At 53.4% G+C, this 15917-nt stretch overlaps 1 protein-coding gene across 2 annotated transcripts in view; it reads left to right on the top strand.

Annotated features, from left to right (window-relative positions):
- Window positions 1–15917, top strand: part of LOC119406252 (uncharacterized) — a 73268-nt gene that overhangs the window by 41264 nt on the left and 16087 nt on the right. The gene's annotated exons all lie outside the window — the stretch shown is intronic.

Raw genomic sequence — 15917 nt, 5'->3', positions numbered from 1 at the left:
ATGTCCATGCGTGTGTGTGTGTGCGCGCATATATATATATATATATATATATATATATATATATATATATATATATATATATATATATATATATATATATATATTATAAAGACGTTTATTTGCGGGCACTCGGCGACGATAAACGACTGCGACAGTCAAGGCGGGTGCCGACTCTGAGCTGCGCTCTGTCCGAAGAGAGCAACCCACTAGAAGGGGCCGGAGAGGACGACCCACTTCAGAGTTCCAATAAGCTTCGCTACAATTACTCCGGGGGCGAAAAGGGAGCCGCCTGGCGACCTAACAACTTGTCACAATGAGCGGGTCATGGTACGCCTTGAGGCGCTCCACGTTTACAATGTCGCGCCCTCGACGGCGCATGTCCGAGGATGGATCGATTGGTTCGATCAGATAGTTTACAGGGGATGTGCGTTCAACAACACGGTAGGGGCCTTCGTATTTCGGCAGTAGTTTTGAAGAGAGGCCAGGTGCAGTGGTAGGGATCGAGAGCCATACGAGCGCTCCAGGGAGGAACGTCGGCTCAGAAGTGATTCTGTCACCGCTAATGCTCCTCTGCCGCTCTTGGTCATGCGTAGTGAAGGTCTTGGCAAGTTCGCGACATTCTTCAGCAAGTCGGGCGGTAGCAGAAATCGGCGCACACTCAGACCGATCCGGCTTGTATGGAAGGATTGTGTCGATTGTGTGCGAGGGGTGCCTGCCATACAATAAGAAAAAGGGAGAAAAACCAGTGGTGCTCCGAGCGGCGGTATTGTAGGCGTAGGTGACGAAGGGCAGAATGGCATCCCAGTTGGTGTGATCGGCGGCTACGTACATGGAGAGCATGTCGCCGAGCGTACGGTTAAAGCGTTCGGTGAGGCCATTCGTCTGCGGGTGGTAAGCAGTAGTTTTGCGGTGAACAACGTTGCACTCTTTGAGAATGGCTTCGACGACTTCCGACAAGAAGACACGGCCTCGATCGCTGAGTAGCTCCTGAGGTGGACCGTGACGTAGCATGAATCGGTGGAGCAGGAAGGAGGCCACATCGCGCGCTGTAGCCGCTGGGAGGGCGGCAGTTTCGGCGTATCGCGTGAGGTGGTCTACAGCGACGATGGCCCAGCGGTTACCAGCAGACGTCAGAGGAAGTGGTCCATACAAATCGATGCCAACACGCCCAAACGGCCGGTCAGGGCAAGGTAGAGGTTGCAGACCTGCCGGCGACAGGTGCGTTGAAGTTTTGCGGCGCTGACAATCGATGCAGGAGCGAACGAACTTCTGCACGTAGCGGTACATCCCTCGCCAAAAGTACCGTTGGCGGATGCGGTGGTAAGTTTTCGATACCCCAGAATGCGCACACTGCGGATCAGCGTGGAACGATTCGCATATGTCAGAACGCAGACTTCGGGGTATTACTAGTAGCCACTGGCGGCCGTCGCCGCTGTAGTTGCGTCGGTGGAGGAGGTCGTCGCGAACGGCGAAATGGTGGGCTTGACGACGCAACGCGCGAGTGGATGGTGTTGCCGATGGATCCGTCAGCAAGTCCATCAGTGAGGCAATCCAGCGATCCTTGCGCTGTTCGGTAGCGATTGTCTGAATGTCGATGGAAGAAACGGCAAGGGGAGACACTGAGCCGTGGGCATTGTCGTCAGGCAAGGGAGAGCGCGACAGGGCGTCGGCGTCAGCATGCTGGCGTCCGTTGCGGTACAGTACGCGGATGTCGTAGTCTTGCAGGCGAAGTGCCCAACGGGCGAGACGGCCTGAAGGATCTTTCAATGACGACAACCAGCACAGCGCATGATGGTCGGTGACGACATCAAACGGGCGACCATACAAATAAGGTCGGAACTTCGTAAGGGCCCAGATGATGGCCAGGCATTCTTTCTCCGTGACGGTGTAATTGGTCTCGGCTTTAGTAAGCGTGCGACTTGCATATGCCACGACATATTCCGGGAACCCACGTTTGCGCTGTGCAAGGACAGCGCCGAGGCCAACACCGCTGGCGTCCGTGTGTACCTCTGTAGGGGCCGTAGGGTCGTAGTGGCGTAGTATCGGAGGAGACGTCAACAAACGACGGAGCTTCGCGAAAGCGGCGTCGCACTCTGACGACCACGTATTGAGAGGCCCGTTGCTGCCAAGGAGCTTTGTCAGCGGCGATATGATAGTCGCGAAGTTTCGTATGAAGCGTCGAAAGTAGGAGCATAGTCCTACAAAACTGCGCAGTTCTTTGACGGACGTAGGTTTGGGGTACTCTGTCACGGCCCGAAGCTTGGCTGGATCGGGTAGAATTCCGTCCTTGGACACGACGTAGCCGAGTATTGTCAGCTGCCGTGCTGCAAATCGGCACTTCTTTAGGTTCAGTTGTAGCCCGGCGTCGCTCAAACGGGTCAAAACGAGTCTGAGGCGTTGAAGATGCGTGGAGAAGTCCGGGGCGAAAACGACGACGTCGTCGAGGTAGCACAGGCACGTGTGCCATTTCAAGTTGCGCAGAACGGAATCCATCATGCGCTCAAAGGTCGCGGGCGCATTACACAGCCCAAACGGCATGACGTTGAATTCGTACAAGCCGTCGGGTGTGACAAACGCTGTCTTCGGTCGAGCGTCATCAGCCATGGGGACTTGCCAGTACCCTGAGCGCAAATCGAGCGACGAAAAGAATTCTGCTCCTTGCAGGCTGTCAATGGCGTCGTCTATTCGAGGGAGGGGATAAACGTCCTTACGGGTGATCTTATTGAGTCGGCGGTAGTCCACGCAGAACCGCACAGAGCCGTCCTTCTTCGCAACGAGAACGACAGGGGACGCCCACGGGCTGTTTGAGGGTCGAATAACATCGCGGCGAAGCATGTCTTCGACTTGCTCGGTAATTACACGACGCTCTGCTGGAGATACGCGATATGGACGTTGCCGCAGCGGTGGTTGGGCGCCAGTGTCGATGTGATGCGTGACAGCAGACGTGCGGCCGAGAGAAGTTTGCGCGACATCGAACGAAGAACGAAATTCTTCCAACAGGCAGAGAAGCTGGGAACGCTGGACCGACGTAAGGTTTTCAGCAATTGAGGAAGCAAATACATCAGCGGGTGACGAGTCAGATGTGGAAACAGCACTGAGCGTACGGGAGCTCGCACAGTGTGTGTCACCCGGTGCGTCCATAACTTGTGCGTCTTCGAGGGCTTCCGCTCGGCCGAGACATTCCCCTCGCACCAGCCTAACAATGTACGGGGATGGGTTCGTAACGAAAATATCGGTGTCGCCCTGAGTGACTTGCACGGTCGCAAATGGCACCAGCAAACCTTTCCTGGTGAAAACGCGATCAGAGGGGGAAAGAAGTGCAACGGTGTCGGAGAGACCGGTGCAATAGACGGACACAGCCGTTGACGAGTTTGCAGGAACTGTGGTGTCGTCTTTGACGAGTACTTTGGTCGCAGCCGATGGACTGTTCGCCGGCGTCAAATTGGATAATGGTGAGAGCTCTATTTCGGCTGGTGCGCAACGAATTACGGCGTCGTGGCGAGCGAGAAAATCCCAACCCAGGATGACGTCGTGAGAGCATGAAGAAATTATGATGAATTCGACGGCGTACAGAGCGTCCTGAATGATGACACGGGCTGTACACACCGCTGTCGGGTGAATGCTTTGGGCGCTGGCTGTACGGAGGGAGAGCCCGGAAAGCGGCGTCGTCACTTTTCGTAGTAGTCGGCTAAATTTAGCGTCCATAACGGATACGGCAGCTCCAGTGTCCACAAGGGCCAATGTGCGCACGCCATCTACAAACACGTCTACTACGTTCGATGGGCTTTGCTGAGGGCTTTGGCAGTTCGATAGCGTCGCAGCCCTTGCCTCTTGGACTGCGACGACTAGTTTTCCTGGTCTCGGGCGACCGGACGAGGCCGCATCGGTGACAATGAGCGGCGTCTTGGGGATGGCGAACGGCGGGTAGATGGAGACGGGCGTGAAGTCGGTGACATAGGCGGCGGCGGCTCGTAATATGGACGGCTGTACTGGCTGGTGACGGTCGATCCGACTCGAGGCGGCTGCATGCGATTGCAATAGCGGGCGACGTGACCGGCGCAACCGCACGCAAAGCAGATGGGGCGGTTGTCGGAAGTGCGCCATCGGCTTGCCGGGCTAGGTCCCATCCATGTCGCAGGACGCGAGGGACGAGGTGGCTGCTGGTATGACTGCATGGTAGGCTGCAGTCGTGGCGTATGGATAACGTCGGCGTACGCAGCCGGCACACTCTCTTCGAAGGCCTGAGGCCTGGCGACGGCTCCGGCGTAGGTAAGTGGGGGAACCACAGGGATCGCTGGAGGCGGCCTGGCTACAACTTGCGCGTAACTGAGTGGCGCGGTCGCCCGAGGAGGTTGGTGGTATTCCGGCATGACCTCCGCGATTTCATGCTCAATAGCCCGGCGTAGGGGAGGCAGCAGTGGGGTCGACGGCTGTTCAACAGGCTGCGGGTGAGCGAAGGCCAGTAGAGAGAACTGGCGTGCAATCTCCTCGCGCACGAAGGACTTGATTTCGGCGAGCAAGCCGGAGTGGTCCGAAATAGCCGACATGCCAGCGAGGTCGGCGTCGCGCGATGGAGGTCGACGCGTCATCAGCCGCTGCCGGCGCAGCTCCTCGTAGCTTTGGCACAGTGTGATGACCTCAGCCACTGTGCTGGGGTTCTTGGCGAGGAGCATGGTGAAGGCGTCGTCGTCGATGCCTTTCATGATGTGCCGGATCTTGTCAGCTTCGGACATGGTGGCGTCGGCTTTCTTACAGAAATCGAGGACGTCTTCAATGTAACTGGTGAATGATTCACCGGCCTGCTGAGCGCGTTCACGTAAGCGCTGTTCGGCCTGCAGCTTACGAACGGCAGGGCGGCCAAACACATTGATAATGGCGGTCTTGAAGTCGGACCACGTTGTAAAATCTGATGCGTGGTTGTTGTACCACAAGCCCGCCACACCCGCGACGTAGAAAACAAGGTTAGTCAGTTTTCCTGCCTCGTCCCATTTATTGGGGACACTCACGCGCTCATAAATCGCGAGCCAGTCCTCTACGTCGGTGCCATCTGCGCCAGTGAAGACCGGAGGGTCGCGGATACGAGGCACACCTGGGCATGAGGTCGGTGTAGGCGGGGCCGTTTGCTGGGAGGCGTCTTGAGGCATCGTAGGCGGCAGGGTACGGGATCGAAGAGCCAGGGGCATCGAATGAGGGCCGAAGTTGTTGTGAAAGCCCAGCACCCTCCACCAAATTATAAAGACGTTTATTTGCGGGCACTCGGCGACGATAAACGACTGCGACAGTCAAGGCGGGTGCCGACTCTGAGCTGCGCTCTGTCCGAAGAGAGCAACCCACTAGAAGGGGCCGGAGAGGACGACCCACTTCAGAGTTCCAATAAGCTTCGCTACAATATATATTGTAGTGAAGAGGAATGTCCAGCGCTGCAGCCACATCGCCAGCCCTGTGCGAGGCACGAGCTGGAGCTGCCTATAGCCCGTGTTTTTGCTGCAACGCTGCCCGCGCCCGTCCAGTTCCTGCTGCTACTGTTACGACGCAACCACCGCTTGTAGCCCAGTGTTTTCATTATATTTTGGTGGAGGCTGCTGCTGTGTCGGCGGCTGGTGGTCCCGACGAAGGAAGCAGACGAAGACGACCGGCTTGACGAACGCGGCCGGCGGGGACGCCGTCCAACCCCGGACACGCGGGTTGGCGCGAAGCGCCGAAGAAAAGAAGAACGTCCTCTCACAACGAGTACCGCTCACACACTCATTTTATTTACAAGTGCGCCGGTAGAATAACGACACCAGAGCGGCGCCCCCTGGCATCTTTACAAGGCATTTTCGAAACCGAAACGCCAACACAACACCTGCTGCGGTTTTCCCCGGTCCTGGGATTGCGTTGTCGAAAGCTCCCGTCCGTCATGCCTGACGACGCCGCCTCGACACCCCCACCGGCTTCCCTGCCCATGTGTCCTGGTGCCCAGCGTCTGCGAGAGCCCGAGATCTTCAGCGGCACCGATGAAAAAATTGGCCGCGTATCTGCGTGCTTCGCTGCAAATGTCGTGTAAAGACGATAGAAGAGGCGCTGTGTGAGATATGGACGCCATCTGGCAATACGTCGGGAAACATGAGTGCTGTGTTGCGTGCTGGTAGTCCCGGCGCAGCAGCAGGCGAAGACCGGCGGTGACCAACGCGACCGGCGGGGACGCCAGCCAGCCCGAAAACGCGGTTTGGCGCGAAGCGCTGAAGCAGAGAAACGTCCGCACTCAACGAGTACTCTCCACACACTCTTTTATTTACACGTCGCCTGAGTAAAACAGGAACGCCAGAGCGGCGCCCACAGCCGGCAGCCTGAAGGCCGCCCACAACGCTGCTTTTTCATTTTTTAAATATTTTTTTCACCTTCTTGGCCTTCTCAAAACTAAAGTTTTTCAACACCAACCCATGGCATTCGTACAGTGCAATACAGAACCGAAACCGAAACACAACAATGAGCTCGTGCGAAGGGCACGGATGAAGGCAAATTTCAGCGCAGTCGCATTTTCAGCTTTGTTGAAACAGCGCTCACTAGACGACGACGAAGTAAAAGAAGGCACAGGACAGGCAGCGCCTGTCCTGTGCCTTCTTTTACTTTGTCGTCGTCTAGTGAGCGCTGTTTCGACAAAGATGAACGCATACCAACTCGCTCAAGCTTCCATTCTTATGCATTTTCAGCGCAGCTTAAGAAACTAGGGTCCTTAAAATTACGTATGTATGCATTTTCTATTAAAGGAACACGCCACCTAATACTTACCTAGTGATGTTGCACCTCAGATATGCATGATATTTACTTTTTGATCGACAACGTTCACAAGTATGAACAGCCGAACCAGTTCAAGACGGCTGGCCCTTGGGCAAGTGGTTCAACTTTGGCCGAGTGGCTGAATCGAGGGACGTGCCGACAAACAGAAAGACAGACAGACAGAAAGACAGACCAAAATTTCTGCGTTTAAGTTCCCCAAGAAAGACTATCGTCTTTAAAAGACGTTGAGGATTGGCTCGAATCCTATGAACGCGCGAATGCCAGCAACAAATGGGACGATCCCATGAAGCTCGGCATCGTTATGTTTTACTTAACGGATGTCGCCAAGCTGTGGTACAAAAACCACGAGGCCGATATTCCCACTTGGACGACCTTTAAAAGCAGCATCGCAGCTGTTTTCGGACGCCCTGGTGTGCGCAAACTTCGGGCAGAACAACGACTCCGAAGCCGGTCTCAGCAAACTGGCGAAACATTCACCAGCTACATCGAGGACATCCTCGACCTCTGCCGGCGTGTCAACCCGACCATGGCGGAAGCGGACAAGGTACGCCACATCATGAAGGGCATTTCCGATGATGCCTTTCAAATGCTGCTCTCGAAGAACCCTGCCACTGTCTCGGAACTTATCGAGCTTTGCCAGAGTTTCGACGAGCTCCGCAGACAGCGTCTTCTCACGCGGCGCCAGCACGTTTCGGACGAAACCATTTCGAGCGTGGCTACCGCTCCTGACCTTGAGTCACTGCTATCCCAGATCAAAGATTTCGTCCGTGCTGAGGTTGCTCGTCAGTTTTCTCTGCTATCACCAGCCGGGCAACCACCGTCGCCTTTGCCAGCAAACATTCGCCAGGTGATCCAAGAGCAAGTTTGCGCGGCCCTGCCTTCTGCCCGCGACACTCCGACGTTGCCGACCCCTGTTGTCTGCCGAGGTGAATGCGCCTCGCAGCTGTGTTGAAGTTGCCGCACGGCCACCGCCTCAGACGTTTGCGTCATTACCATCACCCGTGCCACTGCGACTAACTGCCCGCTTCCATCAGGCAAGGTACCTACAGAGTAGTGGCCAATGGCGCACTCACGACAACTGACCGATCTGTTTTGCGTGTGGCCTGCCTGGCCACATCGCGCGATATTGCCGTCGGCGCGTACCTCCATACCACCAGCAGAGCTTCGAATCTGACCCGTAGGTGTCACCGCGCCCACCGTTCTCAGCATCGCGGAACCCCGACCAGACGTCTTCTTACACCGACCACCGCCCCCCTGTTAACCGCCGCTCGCCATCGCCTCGACGCCGCTCGCTATCGCCGATACGTCGTCGTTCATCCACGCCGGAGCAGGAAAACTAATTGCCGCAGTTCCAGAGGCAGGAACTGCGTGAAACGACCAAGACCTCTCCCTTCACCGACGAATGTTATTGATGTATCTGTGGACGGCGTCGCTACACTCGCCCTTGTCGACACTGGTGCCGCAGTTTCAGTTATGAGTGCCAAACTCTGCCGCTTGCTAAAAAAAGTTACGACGCCGCTATCGAACATATCTATTCGTACCGCCAGCGCAGATCGCATCACGCCGGCCGCTGCATGTACTGCTCGCGTTGTGATTAATGGCCTGCTCTATGTCGTCAAATTGTTAGTGCTGCATTCGTGCTCCCACGACCTCATTTTGGGCTGGGACTTTCTATCCGCTAATAAGGCCGTCATCGACTGCTCTCGCGCTGAGGTGGCATTTGAAGTGCTTTGCGACGCCCCGTTATTTGACGCTCCTGAAACCGAGGACAAACTATTTGTTGCGGAAGACGTTTCAATACCGCCGCACTCTTTTGTCCTTGCCACGGTGTCCTGCAACAGCATCGCCGAGTCCAGCGCCCTTTTTACGCCATCTGCCATTTTCGCTCGTCGCAAATGCTCCCCGCTGCCTTTTGCCCTTTTGTAAATTCGTGACGGCGTCAGCAGACTGCTTGTCTCGAACCTGCTGTCATGTCCTTTAACACTGCTTCGTGGCGAGTGCGTCGGGCGTGTCCACAGTGTCGACCCTTATACCATCATTGACCTGCCAACTGGTTCTACCGCCGAACACAAAGTCGCCGGAGTGTCCTGTGTCCCCTCGCAGCAGACTACTACGCCTGACGTACTGAGCAGCTCCATCGCCGACACGCTAACCGTTTCTCAATGCGCCCAGCTTCTACGCCTCCTCGACAAGTTCCGCTCTTCCTTCGACTGCCAGCATGCTTCTCTCGGCCGCACGTCAGCTGTAAGTCACCGCATCGACACGGGTACCAGTGCGCCACTGCGACAAAGACCCTATCGTGTGTCCGCTACAGAGCGCCAGGTTATCGACGACCAAGTCATGCTGAAGCGCGGCGTCATCCAGCCTTCGACTAGCCCCTGGGCATCTCCAGTTGTTCTCGTTAAGAAGAAGGATGGGTCAATTCGCTTCTGTGTTGATTACCGTCGTCTTAACAAGATAACTCGAAAAGACGTTTACCCCTTACCGAGAATTGACGACGCCCTTGACTGCCTCCAAGGCGCGGAGTTCTTTTCTATCGACTTACGGAGCGGCTATTGGCAAGTCCCCATGGCACCTGACGACCAACCTAAAACGGCTTTCGTCACACCTGATGGCCTTTACGGATTTCGTGTCATGCCTTTTGGTCTTTGCAACGCGCCCGCAACATTCGAGCGGATGATGGACAATCTCTTGCGTGGTCTTAAGTGGAAAACGTGCCTCTGCTACTTAGATGACGTGGTTATATTTTCACCAGATTTTCCCACGCATCTCTGCAGGCTAGAGGAAGTACTGCAGTGCCTAACTGACGCCGGCCTTCAGCTCAACCTGAAGAAATGCCGCTTTGGCGCAAGTCAGCTCACCATCCTCGGCCATGTTGTGTCCAAAAACGGCATTCTTCCCGACACCGCCAAGCTTAGGGCAGTCGCTTCCTCGACCTGCGTCTCTAAAAGAACTTCGCAGCTTCCTTGGCCTCTGTTCGTACTTTTGCCGCTTCATTCGTAATTTTGCGACCATCACCGCTCCCTTGAATCGGCTTCTACGAAGCGACTCGAAAACTTACGTTTGGTCGCCGCCTGTGACGATGCCTTCCAAGAGTTGCGCTGTCTGCTAATCTCACCGCCAATCCTGCGTCACTTCGATCCTTCCGAGTGAGGTACACACCGACGCCAGTGGTGTTGGACTCGGCGCCGTGCTCGCGCAGCGCAAATCGGGGTTCCAAGAGCACGTCGTCGCATACGCAAGCCGTGCCCTCACCAAAGCCGAGAAGAATTATTCTGTTACGGAGAAGGAATGTCTGGCCATAATTTGGGCCCTTGGTAAATTTAGACCTTAATCTCTATGGCCGCCCCTTCGACGTCGTGACAGACCACCATGCTGTTTGCTGGTTATCCATGTTGAAGGACCCCTCCGGCCGTTTAGCTCGCTGGGCTTTGCGGTTGCAAGATTTTGATATGCGTGTCGTCTACAGGTCTGGCCGCCGCCACACCGATGCCGACGCCCTATCACGCTCCCCTGTGTCAACCGAAAGTGCTGCCTGCCTATCTGCCGTGGAAGAAACACTTTCGTTCCCAGAAGGCTGCGACATGGCGTCTGAGCAACGCAAGGATGCCTGGATCAGCGCCCTTCTGCGATTCCTCTCCGACCCGTCGACTTTTTCTTCAGCTTCTCGAGCATTGCGCCGTCAAGCTTCCCACTTTGAAATCCGCGATGGTCTCCTCTATCGCCGGAACTACACATATGACGGCCGCAAGTGGTTACTGGTCATACCTCGCCATCTTCGTGCAAAAATATGTTCAGCCTTCCACGCTGACCCACAGTGCGCACACGCGGGCGTCTTCAAAACCCACACGCCCGACTTTCCTCCAGGTTTCATTGGCGAGGCATGTACACCTTTGTGCGCAAGTACATTCGGTCCTGCCCACAGTGCCAACGACGCAAAGCTCCTCCTCAGCACGCCTCTGGTCCGCTCCAGCCAATCCCGTGCCCGGCCAGGCCCTTCGACCGCATTGGCATTGACCTGTATGGTCCTCTTCCATGCACGGCTTCTGGAAACCGCTGGGTAGTTGTCGCTGTCGACCACCTGACGCGATACGCAGAAACAGCCGCTCTGCCTGCTGCCACGGCCTTCGACATATCATCTTTCTTCCTGCGGAACTTCATTCTCCGTCACGGCGCACCGCGCGAACTTCTGAGCGATAGGGGACGTGTGTTTCTTTCCGAAGTCGTGAACGCACTCCTTGCCGAATGTCGTATCGTTCATCGTACTACTACCGCCTACCATCCTCAAACTAATGGCTTGACGGAAAGATTCAACCGCACCCTTGGCGACATGATTTCTAAGTATGTTGCCTCAGATCACTGGGACCTAATTTTGCCCTTTGTGACGTACGCCTTCAACACTGCTCCACAGGCGACTACAGGCTTTTCGCCATTTTTCCTCGTATATGGCCGAGCACCCTCGACCACACTCGATACCATTCTGCCGTACCGACCCGATTCCTCCGAATCTACGCCCATCTCTGAAGCTGCCCGCCGTGCCGAGGAATGCCGTCAGCTCGCCCGGTCGTTCACAACTGTCGACCAATGGAGACAGAAATCTCGGCGCGACGATGACCACCCGTATCCTCACTTTCTTCCGGACTCCCTTGTGTGGCTTTGGGTTCCAGCTGTCCCTACTGGTCTCTCTTCCAAGCTTGTTTCCAAGTATCAGGGACCCTACCGTGTTGTTGCGCAGACGTCACCTGTGAACTATATCGTCGAACCAGTTACACCATCTACAGGCCAACGCTTTCGGGGTCGTGAAACCGTTCACGTACAGCGTTTAAAGCCCTATTACGATCCGCTCGTAATATGTTCACCGTGAGTCGCCAGGATGGCTCCTTTCCGACGGGGGACGAATTGTAGTGAAGAGGAATGTCCAGCGCTGCAGCCACATCGCCAGCCCTGCGCGAGGCACGAGCTGGAGCTGCCTAGCCCGTGTTTTTGCTGCAACGCTGCCTGCGCCCATCCAGTTCTTGCTGCTACTGTTACGACGCAACCACCGCTTGTAGCCCAGTGTTTTCATTATAATATATATATATATATATATATATATGCGGCGTGACCACCCTTACTGCGCATGCGCATACCCTCTCCACTCACCCTCTTCCCTTTCCACTTTCCTCTCTCCTTCCCCTCTCCCCTCCCCCTTTCCACTCTTCCTCTGAAACGCGGGCTAGACATGCCGAAATTCTCTCCTGCGCAACGCCGCGATGAGCTCGAGCGCATGCGCGTCCCCTCCGCTTCTCTCTCCTCTCCCACGCTGCCCCCCTCTCGCCTGCCTGTCGACCGCGTTCCCCGCTCGCCCTGTGAGAATTAACGGCCAGGCTAGATGGAAGATACGACGCGAGTAGCGTCCCTCTTCGCGTTCCACAACGCGAGGTCGGTAGCATGCCCAACGAACGCCAACGGAACGCGATCGTGCAAGTGCTCCGGCTTCGCATCGCCTCATGATCCCCTTTAGCGGGAGATGGTGTAATTTTTGTATTGTGCAGTACAACATAGATGGCAGTAATTGTGCATTTCGTCACTGATATGCATACTGTGCCAAATATGGCACATACCGATTTCCGGCTGTACACCATAGTGGCAGAAGAAACTGATAAAAGTAATAACGAGCATGGATTTTTAAGGTCACGGGATATGCCAAAATAACTTTTTCATGCTTCTGAAGCGAAAAAAAAGTTGCGAGAAAAAAATCGCAATCGCTGTTGTTCACATGTCGAACTTGCACGTGTGCACTGTGAAATCTATTTCACGTCTGTTTTTCTTACTGCTCCATGGATCGCAGCACTTTTTTATGTTAAGTGCGCATAACTACGGGAATTACTCTGGAAGTGACACATTCTCAACCGTGTCTCTCGCGCCCGCAATAAAAAATGTTAATTGGTATGTGCCAAATATGGGACGCTATGCAATAAAGGATTAAAGTGTGGGGCAACTAAACGCATGTGATATTGTGAAAAAGTATAGCGACAAATTTTCATTTTGCCCGAATAAATGAAACCGTAGTCCTTAAAAACATCGCACATGTGCTTGACACCAGCACTTTTAACAGAGTGCACGGGATCTAATTTTATGTGCTGTCATTGACAGCAAAAATTTCTTTGATGTCAACAGCATGAATTAGAGTACTGCACAGGCCGACCCGAAAGTCTGGACCCGGCCCGCTGGCTAGGGTCGGGCGGTCCAAAGTGTTTTTCGGCAGGCCCAGGCCTGAAGCTGTGGGTCGGGCCAGGGCTTGAAGCTGTGGGCCCGGGCATTACTCGGGCCCACTCATTAAAGGACCTGAATCAGGCCTTCCAGCACCCATGGACGTTATGCATAGCGTGGTCCAAGGCACTCTGCGCAAAGCTGAAGTGACACATGCAAAAAGCTGGCTCTCATAGTATACCTCATGACAGAAAATCGGAAAGCAAATTAAGTAGTAATTCTTTCGGCTACATTGGGGGACGCGATTTCGATCGCAGCTGCAGCAGTCGCATTTCAATGGATCCAAATGCTAGAGCCTTGTGTACTGTGCAAGGTATGTGGTTGAAATTTCTGGAGCACTCCACTACAGCCTACCTCATGATCAAATGGTGCCTTTAGCAAGCAAAACCCGAGAAATTATTATATTATTACATTGTTACCCCGTAAGAAAAAGTAAACTTATGCAAAAAAAAAATGCGGCAGATCCCACGCACTGTGGGAGTCGATGTAATGCGAAGCAGCCGGCAGAGAGCTGCTACATCGCCTTGTTTGTCTTTGAGACAAGTGAAGTCATTCATGCCATGGCATGTAGTTCACTATATATCGCATGTTCGACATGCATTCATGCATGTACACTCCGGTATATGCCATGCTAATGAAACGCATATTCTGGAATATACAATGCATGACCTATCATTTATGTTCATGACGCACTAGTGTCATGCCATACCAATTTTGGTATATATGAAGTTAACAAAACGGCCGGATGCGCACCATGGCAGTGTCATGTAAATCATGTCGTACATGACATGCATGTCATGATATTCATGTTGCCACCTCTTATTTATGTCGGCCATACAGACGCGTCGCACAATACTAATATTTGTATATATCAAGCTAGTCAAACGGCCGCGAGTGCACCATGAGTGTGTCATGTAAATCATGTCGTATATAACATGCGTGTCATGGTTTTCATGTTAACACCTGTCATTTATGTTCGCCATATAGTCGCGTCACGCAATACCAATTTTGGTGTGTATCAGGCGAGCGAAATGGCCACGAGGGCACCATGAGCGTGGGATATAAATCCTGTCGTACATGACGCATGTCATGATTTTCCCGTTACCACCTCTGATTTACGTTCATCATACAGTCTTGTCCTGCTATACCACTTTTGGTGTATATCACGCGAGCGAAACGGCAGCGATCGGACAATCAGCGTGGCATGTAATCATGTCGCACATGACTTGCATGCCATGATTTTTCCGTTAACACCTCTGATTTACGTTCACCATACAGTCTTGTCGTGCTATGCTAATTTTGGTGTATATCACGCGAGCGAAACGGCAGCGGTCGGACAATGAGCGTGGCATGTAAATCATGTCGTACATGACTTGCATATTATGATTTTCCCGTTACCACCTCTGATTTATGTTGATCATACAGTATCGGTGCGCAATACCAATTTTGGTGTACATATATCCAGCGATACGGCCGCGAGAGCACCAGGAGTGCGGCATGTAAATCATGTCGTACATGACATGCATGTCACGATTTTCAGGTTACCATGTGTCAGTTATGTTCGTCATAATGAAATGTCTCACCGTACCAGTTTTGGTATGTATCCATTCATTTAAACGGCCACGAGCGACCCGAGACCATGTAACGTAAATCACGCTGTACATGACATGCGTGTCACGATTTGCACATTAGCACTTGTCACTTGTGTTCGTCATACATTGTTATCACGCCATACCAATTTTGATAAATATCAAGTTAACGAAACGGTCGCAAGAATCCCAAGACCGTGACATGTAAATCATGCTGTTCATGACATGCATGTCATGATTTTCATGTTATGACCTGTCATTTATGTTCGTAATACGGTCATGTTATGTCATACCAATTTTGGTATACATCCCATGAACGAAACGGCCAGGAGAGCTCAAAGTCGTAGGCGGCTAGATAGATAGATAGATAGATAGATAGATAGATAGATAGATAGATAGATAGATAGATAGATAGATAGATAGATAGATAGATAGATAGATAGATAGATAGATAGATGGGTGGGTGAATGGGTGGGTCGGTCGGTAGGTAGGTGGGTAGGTGGGTGGGTAGGTGGGTAGGTGGGTAGGTAGGTAGGTAGGTAGGACGGACGGACGGACGGACGATACGCTCAAAGTCGTAGAAGTTCACTAAGAAATGCTTCGCATTTAAAAATTAAATCCTGTTCCATGCCTGTGAAATCTGAGTAAACGGCCGAGCTGGCAAGCAAGTGCCACCACCTGGCAGCGGCGTAGGCAGACAGGTGTGGTCGAGTGTCATTTTGTGCGCTGTACGGCCCGGTGTGCCACCCCCTGGCTACCCCCACTGCCACCTGGCAAATGCAGATTGAGTTCTTTCTTCATGAACTTCCTGTCATCTTTCTATATTGCCCTCACATCACACCTCCTCAGCCTCACTTCTCTTCACCATCCCTTGCTAGAGAGAGAGAGAGAATAAGAATAAAAGAAAGGTTAACCAGGGCTGAGCCCGGTAGGCTACCCTGCACTGGGGAAGGGGGAAGGAAAGTTAGAGAGGAGGAGAGAAAAGTCACTCTTTCAGCCGACGTAACAGTTCCGCGTTTGCCATCACAAACGGCGGATCAGTCACTGCTCTAAATCAAATGGACGGAAGCGCATTCACTGTCGCGAAAATATTGGGACCATGGGGCTGCCCATCACATTTCCGAAAGGCAACGAAAGCGCTGTTGCGTTTTCTCAAGGATCCCTTGCTATGCTTACTGTACACGGCTATGCTATGGTTCGCCCCCTCACCTCATTTTCCTCCTCACCACTAATACCCTTTCCCATTTCTTTGCTAAACTATACTAGAAAAGGCTCTGCCAAGCATTGTCCTTTCCC

Source organism: Rhipicephalus sanguineus, chromosome 10, assembly GCF_013339695.2.
Source record: "Rhipicephalus sanguineus isolate Rsan-2018 chromosome 10, BIME_Rsan_1.4, whole genome shotgun sequence".
Taxonomy (NCBI): Eukaryota; Metazoa; Arthropoda; class Arachnida; order Ixodida; family Ixodidae; genus Rhipicephalus; species Rhipicephalus sanguineus.
The sequence above is the reverse complement of the archived record's forward strand: the minus strand, read 5'-3'. Positions and strand labels throughout refer to the sequence as shown.